We start from the raw sequence: 9,553 nt of genomic DNA on the forward strand, positions 1-9,553 counted from the left end.
CATGTAGTGGAGTCAAAGTACACCATGTACCTCTGAACTGTAGTGGAGTAGAAGTACACAGTTGCATAAAAAGAAAACTCAGCTTCATCTCCAAGCCCAATGGCCTTGGAAGAGCTGCTAAGGAAAAGGAAAGACATCTGGAGACTTTGGAGAGACAGCTAACGGACAAACTCAAGGAACTGAAAGACCCTCCCTGACAGGCCGTATGCTGTTCAGCAGGGGTGGACTGGGACTAAAATTCAGCCCTGGAAACTGACCCAGTCCGGCCACATGAAATGTCAAATGTTAGAAATCCGCTGTTTATTGTTTAAAGTTTTACGTCCGACTCGCTCCTTTTTCCCTCTCTGTGCACAGCTCCAGTTTGGGCATTGGCCTGTCATCAGATTTCATTTTGAGCTGCTTCCTGTAGCCAGTGCTGGAATTGGGCCGGTACTCACCGGTACGCAGTACCGGCACATCTGGTTCTGACCCATGGAGTACCGGCACTTCTTGCTCAGTACCGACATGCTGACGGTACTCCGGTACTCATGCACCGTGCCAGTACTCAACACTCTCCCGCCGTTCTTATTATACATCCATATATATATATATACAGCCGCCCGGTACTCAGTAGATGCGTCATGAGGTGCCGAACGGACATTCTCATCGCTCTAACCGCTGGAGTTTCACAGCGGCTGTCAGCTGTTTACTCCTGTCATTCAAACAGAACGTGCTGGAGAGGGGGCGGGGCTTATCTTCTCCATGTAAATACTGTGGTGGAAACGACTATGTCAAAATTAACCTATTTGACCGTGATTTAATAGTAATACACGTTTCAAAATAATAATAATAATAATAATAATGCCGAAGTAACAACATACTGAAAACTGTTAGTAAAACCATGTTTTAATGCTTTACAATTTACATACCTAGATGCACGTGTGTTGTGTTTATGCAGTGGCAACTCCCACCCAGTGGGTGGCTATGTAGAGTGATAGAACAGAGCAGGCACGCCCCCGAGAGAAGGAAAGCAAGTCACGTCACAAATTAGCATTTCTAAAATGTTAGCATGGATTAATAAAAGTGCAAAAAGACAGCGGTTGTCGCCGGAAGAAACTTCAAATACAGAGAATGCTGTGCCTGTGTTGGAAATTGTGTCTGATGGGGAGCTTTCTTTGGTTGATCCTCCTGCTCCAAGTTCTAGTGCATTAGCATTAGCACTAGCTCCGCCGCCTCCTCCAGAGCCTCTAACGTAGGCTGCTGCTGGCGCAACTGCCACCACCAACACCGGGCAAAGCGATGCACCTGACTGCTGGACAACGGACCAGGTGCAATATTTTTGCAAGACCAATGCATGGCTCCTTCTTAAAGATAAGAAGCTAGGATGTCGGATATGCAGAGATGTCAAATCTTTGGGAATACACACTGGACAAGGACTGAAACTGTCAACTGAATGGGGTGAGTGTGCAGTGTCTCATTTCGGTGTTGACAAGGGCAAACAACAAGCTAGCCTGAGAAAAAAAATCAAAGAACATAAAGAATCACAAGCCCATGTAAAAGCTGCTGACATCCTTACATCTGCTTCACGTGAAACTATTCAACATCAAGTGCAGTCTATGCATACATCTGAATTAGACACCACTATCAGAGTTTTTCGAACGGCATATAAAATTGGCAAACATAGCCGGCCATTCACAGACATGCCAATTGATTTGAATGTACAGAAACTGAATGGGCTGAACGTGGGCAGGGTTTTGCACTCCAATAAAACCTGTGGCGAAATCATCGACCACATAGCTCATGAGCTGAAGAAAAAAATGGCAAAAGACATTACAGAAAACCAAAGAAAACTCTGTGTTTTGGTCGATGAATCTACCACTATTAGTGGTAAAACGTTGCTTGTTGTGTGTCTACGCTCAGCATTAGCTGATGCTGAGCCCGAAACGTTTTTTTGGGAGCTGATCGAGTTGGATGGAACAACGGCTGATGACATCACAAAGGCGTTAATGGAGTGTCTTGGAAGAGATTTTAACGAGGACTTTTTAGGTCAGTGTTTCGTTTCTTTTGCATGTGATGGGGCTTCAGTCATGCTAGGGAAGAGAACAGGCGTTGCTACCCAGTTGTGTAGTAAATTCCCAAGCCTGTTTGTGTGGCACTGCTCCAATCATCGTCTAGAGCTGGCAGTTGGGGATGTGGTCAAGGAGGTCTCAGGGCTCAATCATTTCCAGATCTTTTTTGACAAACTCTATTCCTTGTTCCATGCCTCCCCCAAAAATCAGAGGCAGTTAGCGCAGTGTGCGCAAGCAGTCGGACAGCGTCTCCTGGTGATAGGGCGTGTTTTGTCCATCCGCTGGGTGGCTTCAAGTGAAAGGAGCGTCAGAGCAGTCTGGGAAAACTACCGAGTGCTTCATGATCACTTCACAAATGCTGCAAACGACACGAGCAGGGATTCCAGAGACAGAGCAAAGTACAAGGGCCTGGATGATGTGCTCACATCTGCAACGTTTGTCAGCAATCTGGGACTGATGTACGATGCGCTCACAGAGCTCAGCGACCTCTCTCGGCAACTCCAAAAAAGAGAGATGACACTGCCTACAGCAGATAGGCTCTTAACTCGAGAAATACGAGTTTTTGAATCCATGGTCACCATGCCTGGCCCACACATGACTACAGTTCATACAGCTCTAGCTGAGAAGTCCTTCAAGGGTGTTGCCCTGCGTGAGAATGGCAGGCTTGTACAGATTCATGCAGGTCAGTTTTTCCGCAGTATGGTAGAGAATCTGAGACACAGAATGACTTCCACAACCTCCTCTCATGTCAGCACAAGAGAAATCCCATTACATGGCCGGGAGGCCCGGGACAATCAGCTAATCCAGGACATGAAAGTTATCCATCCTGGAAGTTGGCCTGAAGAGGAGTTAGACGTACAGTATGGGGACGTAGAGGTGCTACGTTTGTGCGAAGTGCTGAAAGTGGACAGAAGAGAGACTGTTCAGGGCTTTCGCGAATACAAGGAAACCAGGGCATCCCGTACACCTGCTGCCATGGAGCCTCTACTGAAAGCAGTCCGAACCATCGCTGTCTCCACTAGTGAGTGTGAGCGGGCATTCAGCTGCATGAACGATATCCTTACTGCAAAAAGGAATGCTCTCTCTGTCAGCCGACTGTCCAGCCTGGTTTTCATTAAATGTAATGGACCATCACTAGGACAGTTCAATCCGGAACAGTATGTGAGGTCCTGGCTGGCAAAGGGAAGGAGAAGTGCTGATGAAAGAGCCTGTCCAGCTCCAGCCCCTGATACTGATGTCCCCAAGGCCTTCTGGAGCCTTTTCTAACAATGTGAAGTATATTGCAAAGCAGCTCACCCAGTGAGAAGACTTTTGGCATAATGTGCCGATTTTTACAGATCCTGGAGATAGAAGGACTTCAGACCAACCAGGGAGTTATCTGATCAGCTTGGTGTTCAATGTAACTCTTTACCATGGCTCAGACTTTGTTACTTGCAGTTACAGTTTCTCATTTTAGATTGTGCAAATTTTGCATTTGTTTTTACATGTTCTTTGTTCATGCTCTTTATCATTTTTCTGAGTTGGAAAGTTAGATTGCATCATAGTTTACTTTATACATATTTGTATTCTTCAGTGGTGAAGTATATTGCAAAGCAGCTCAGCCATGTGAGAAGACTTTTGGCACTTTTTCGTTTTCTGAGTTGGAAAGTTAGATTGCATTCAAAATGTACAGAAATACTTAATTTTGTTAAAGCTTTTTATAAAAAATGCTTCTGACCAGAGCTTTGTTTCCTTGTCATTAATGTTGAACACCACCAGAGGGGCTCTCACCTGAAAGGTCTCTGCTTCATGTGTCTTCAGCAGAAGATCTAGACTTTGATTGCTATATTTTCAGTTAATATTGACCTTACTGAGCTTAGCCATATCCGCTGCCTATCATAAAAAATGTTAAGTACAGTGAACCTTTCTAAAATATACAGTAGTAAAGAGACAAACCCACCAGCATTATAGTAGCCAAATTCTTGTTTGTGGGCTGTATATATAAAATTGACTTGAAAAAGTTGCTGATTTTAGAGTACTGGCACCTTTTTCATTCCAATTCAAGCACTGCCTGTAGCGGAAGTTTAGTAAAATTATTTTTGATGAAATACTCCAAATCTCCACCCTCCATAATTGCACTTGCTTCAGTTGCTTGCTACTTTTTAAGGGCAGTGATGACAGTTACAGTACGAACTGAAGTTGATGCGATTTGATTGGATTGTGAGGCATGACGTGCATCATCTGATTGGTCAATCCCTCAATTATTTTCACCAAGGGAAGCCAATTTCGGCTAGCCTCCTCTCGCAACAGAGTGCAATCTACTGTTTCACCATAACATCTAGAGGGGCGCTGTTTCACTCTTTGTAAAATACTCAATAAGAATGGGGGAGAGATGGGCCGGCGGAATAATTACCGAAACTAAACGAAGTGTTTTTATGTATTTATTAAAATTATAACTACAATCCAAAAAAACAGGGGAAGCTTCCCTTGGCCTCCAGGAGAAAACGCCACTGAGTTCAAGGGATAATTCTCACCCACCTCTTGCTCTTGCCCTGCACGTGTGCCAGTTGAGCTGTTTCTTCCAGCAGCTCAACTCTGTCCCTCATCATGAACGCAGGAGGCTGGCTGTATATCTGAACTCACGCCCTCATCATTCTCTTCATCATCTTGCACTTGTTCTAAGCTGCTGCTGATAATACTCGTAGCAGCGCTGCTGCCAAAAAGGTCTGTCAATTTGCGACATGTATATGCTTCACCTGCGAGTGACTTCATCTTTTTTGTTCTCGCCTTCTCGGCCCCACCTTTTTCTTTTCGTTTTCTTTGATTTGTATCCATGTTTTTTTATTCTTCCTGTCTGCCGCGGCGTCTAATCCCTTCTCTTCGTGTGGCCGGTCTTTTTTCTTCTTCGTGTGTTGTTGACAGATAAGAACCACACAACTGCATTAGCGACCGCTGTCGCCCGTCAGCGCAACTTAAATTATGCCGTTAAACAATTTTTTTTTTAAAGGGCCGGCCGGCCGTCAACGGCCCTTGACGACCGGCCGTTCTGTGGTTCTCCAGATTCTACAGATGGCCAGTCCGCCCCTGCTGTTCAGCCTGACCTTGAATGATTCAGTGCCGTGTTCTGTGCAGGTTTTCTGTTTGCCTTTTCAACTCAAGGAGCTCAAAGACTGATTGAAAGTTGATTTGATTTGCATCATTTCTGATTGCTGATTCAATGGGAAGGAACATTTACATTTGAGTTTATACATGTGAGATGCGGACTATTAGGTTTGAAGGTTTCAATGTAATGAATGAGGTTTGAAGGTTTCAATGTAATGAATGAGGTTTGAAGGTTTCAATGTAATGAATGGGGTTTGAAGGTTTCAATGTAATGAATGAGGTTTGAAGGTTTCAATGTAATGAATGAGACCTTCGAACGTTTTGCACCTAAATAAATAATTAAAATGAACCTTGTTTTGACTTTGTCTCTTTTGTTGATATTTGTGGTTTATGCTACAATGGGCACCAATATGTGTAAAAAAGGTTTGCAGACATCAAGTATGATATGAATAATACACATTTTATTATTTATTGGTGATGGTGATTTTATGATTTTATTATGGCTGCTTATCCTCCAGGACTTTTTCAAGGCTGCAAACAGAAGGAGAACGTTTTATGTTACTTTAGTGGTTCTGTCCTGGAGAGATGATCATTTTACCAAATACAGTTACTCAAGTATCTTCGATCTTTGCAAATCAGTTATGAGCCTTCAAACAAATCGCACTCAATTTAAGGCGGGGTCTCTCATATGACGCCTGTTCCACTCTTCGTTTTCCGAATGCCAGGAAGGAGTCTTGCCTAGCTTCCAGAGGTGGGACCAAGTCATTGTTTTGCAAGTCCGAGTCAAGTCTCAAGTCTTTGCGCTCAAGTCCGAGTCAAGTCTCAAGTCATTGTTTTGCAAGTCCAAGTCAAGTCTCAAGTCAGGATGGGCAAGTTCAAGTCAAGTCCAAGTCCCAAACTTTGACAAAACGAGTCATAAACAAGTCATTATGTGTTTTTCACCAAATGTAATGACATCGATCAACAGAATAATACTTAATAATCAAATTGCTCTTTATTAGTCACATTAATAATTTAATAATCCATTTTCTCTCTGCTGGTAAAGTAACGTGTGTTTTTCTAATTTAAGAGGGATCAGTAAGGTAAGGCTACCGTGACGGTTTGATTCAGAAGGAGTTTAATGTATAAGATCCCTGATGTTGAGGTAACCAGAATGTTTATTTCCACTGTGTACAACATGTTATAAGGGACCCACAATCTATCTTTATGCAAGGGATAATGTGCAGCGAGGCGGTCTCTATGGGGAAAATAACACCTGCATCTAGATCCCTCTGCAGGTGGTACCTTAAGTATATATTGATGCTAATACTTTTGTACTTTTACTTGTAACATTTTGAATGCAGGACTTTTTATTGTACAGGGTTCCTGCAGGTTTCGCCAACTCAAATGTAAGACTTTTTAACACCTTTTTAAGACCACTTTGAATAGAATTTAAGACCTATTTCACGGCAATAAAGTATGAAGGAAAATGTATATAAAGAAGAAATACGTCCCATAATCACTTACAAAGTAAATGTATTCATGTTCAACATAAGAACAATGACTGAACACAACAGCGTAACAGTACAGAACTGTGTTAGCGTGTTAGACAAAAAGTGTGTATGTGTGTGCGCTTGAGTGTGTGTGTGTGTGTTAGGGCTGTGCAATTAATCATATTTTAATCGCAATTACGATTTTGGCCTGCCACAATTACGAAAACAACATAATCGGAAAAAACGATTATTTTTGCTTTGCTAGGTTGTGACAGTGCACCACAACATATTTGATCTAATGATTTTTTTAGTAATGTATCATTTATTTAATTAATTTTTGTATTGGTTTTTCAGTTGAATTATACGTTCAGGGTAATCAACAGTTAAAAATATACTGTTCAAATTATTATCTGTTTTAAAGTTCAATAAATGGATGTTTTCAAAGTCAATGAATAATCATATTTAATAATCGTGATATTAATTATTGACCAACATAATCTTGATTATTGCCATAATCGAGCAGCCCTAGTGTGTGTGTGTGTGTGTGTGTGTGTGTGTGTGTGTGTGTGTGTGTGTGTGTGTGTGTGTGTGTGTGTGTGTGTGTGTGTGTGTGTGTGTGTGTGTGTGTGTGTGTGTGTGTGTGTGTGTGTGTGTGTGTGTGTCTGAGAGAGAGTGACAAGAGCTATATTCAGAGCTCTGCTGCCTTGGCTACACTATTTCATCGTTGCTGTTGTATGATTGGTGTTTAGCTACGGTATTTAGCGTCTACAGCACCTCCGCTTTTAGGGTTGACGTAGACCCAAACTTCGCCCGGAGGTCCCCCGGTGTTGTTGCGGGAGCTGCTGCACTAGCTAACACTCCACTAGCTAACGCTGCACTAGCTGCTGCTGCACTAGCTAACGCTACATTAGCTGCTGCTGCACTAGCTAACGCTCCACTAGCTAACGCTGCACTAGCTAACGCTACATTAGCAAAACAAACACTAATTTATTTTGCAAAAGGTGCAGCGGGCTTCAAACACGTTCCCTCCACTGGTTTCAACCAAGCACTACATTAGATGTTTTCCAACCAAATACGGTTGAACTTACACTTCCCCATATTTATTTGTAAGTAGATTCGAAGATAGGCTACATGAGCTGAAGCTTGGTTGCTAGGTTACTAGCTGGGTGTTCTCCAATAAGGGGCCGGGGGAAACAAAGTTAGTGATTACTGGTTCCATGTTGATTTAATTCAATACAAATTGTTGGGGGGAACTGAAAGGCTATTACCGTACTGGTTACTTTGCAGCCCGGACATTTCCCCCAAAACACATTTAGACGCTATCGCAACACAGAAGTACCTTTCAAATCCGATAATTTTTAAGACCTTCTGAATCATATTTAAGACCTTTTTAAGGCCTTAAATTCTGATTATCAAATTTAAGACTTTTTAAGACTTGTTAAGACCCCGCGGGAACCCTGATTGTAACTTTGTTTAATTGTCTGAACTTCTCCCACCTCTGACAATAAATCCTGAGTGTTTACCCTGCTCTGAAGGTTATTTTCATTTTACAAATCCTGCACTCAGCTTTGCTTTCTCCAATATCATTGAAAAGCAGCCAGATGCTGCTTCTTTTTTCGGTTTTCGCTCATTTCTTGACTTTTTCCGACGCGCTTGCATTTAAATCCGGCTCCCCGTCTCCCCGTCGCTCTGCACATGCTGTGCCCCCACCCTTCTTTCACATAATGGTATGATCCTAGTGTGTCCTCGCATATGATTGGCCGCATGGTGGCCCAGCTAAATAAAGACCCGCCCCTGCCTGCAAGGATTCCCAGCAAGAGTAGGAGCGGCTGAAGATTCTGCTTTCCCCGACGGGAGTCTGCTCTTCTAACGGCAGCTCGCGATCGGCGTGTTGGAGACCTCTGAATTAAAGTAGCAAGTCACCTCAAGTCAGAAGGCTCAAGTCCAAGTCAAGTCCCGAGTCATTGGTGTTCAAGTCCAAGTCGAGTCGCAAGTCTTTTGTGATGTTGTCAAGTCGAGTCTCAAGTCATAAAATGTGTGACTCGAGTCTGACTCGAGTCCAAGTCATGTGACTCGAGTCCACACCTCTGCTAGCTTCTGAAGGACCTGACTCGGAAGACAGGTCCTACCAAGGAATTGGTTCCTTGAATTGAATTGGTTCCTCGACATTGAGGAACACCCCCCGTGTCTTAATTCAGAGACTGCATTATTCGGAGGACGCAGCCTACGCGGTCCACGAAGGATGCAGACCGAGCGGCCTAGGAAATGAGACGGTCCAGCCTACGGAGCACTGCCTGTTTACGTCACATGATACGCGCTGTTCTGTTGCGCTGCTCCAGCAGCCTGATAGCATATGAGCTAACAAGCTAACTCAGCTGAAAATGATCCAGAAACTTTACTTTTTTACTTTAACCATTTTTTGGAGATCACCGTCGGCGATGAAATAAAGATAACCATGGCCAGGTAAAGCTGTTCCTTTAGCCCCCAGTAATGTTACATTAGTAAGTTAACAAGTACATTATCTGATGTGATTTAATCATATTTCATATTTAAAATAAGTCTTAATTGTTCTGTACTAATAAAACGATATGTTTTTTAAATGAACAACAGCATGTTGTATAGATTGATTCTAAACAATATTAGTTTTCTAATATTATTAGCTGTGACTATAATAGTTTATATTCTCCTTCCTCCCCTAAACCAGCCCAGATGATGTCCTACTGACCCCAGGTCAGCACCTCCAGGTCCAGCAGCTCTGTGACCCCCCGCTCTGCTGAAATACACAATTAAACATTTTCTATAGCCTATTTTTTGTATAAATATATTTAAACAGAATTTAAGACAGTTTAATGACCTAGAGATATCCTATTATTCCACTGCTTATGTACACATGTTGTAAATAATGGTTAAAACCTCAGTAAATTAAATAAACAATGTGTTTTACTATTTGAA

General features: G+C 42.7%; 1 long non-coding RNA gene across 1 annotated transcript; it reads left to right on the top strand.

The window, feature by feature from the left end:
* The first annotated feature begins 8,719 nt into the window (after window positions 1-8,719).
* Window positions 8,720-9,553, top strand: LOC117553474. The gene is made up of 2 exons (XR_004570150.1): window positions 8,720-9,064; window positions 9,306-9,553. It is a non-coding gene; the product is annotated as an uncharacterized LOC117553474 (long non-coding RNA).

This window comes from Gymnodraco acuticeps, unplaced genomic scaffold (genome assembly GCF_902827175.1).
Source record: "Gymnodraco acuticeps unplaced genomic scaffold, fGymAcu1.1, whole genome shotgun sequence".
In the NCBI taxonomy this organism is placed as follows: Eukaryota; Metazoa; Chordata; class Actinopteri; order Perciformes; family Bathydraconidae; genus Gymnodraco; species Gymnodraco acuticeps.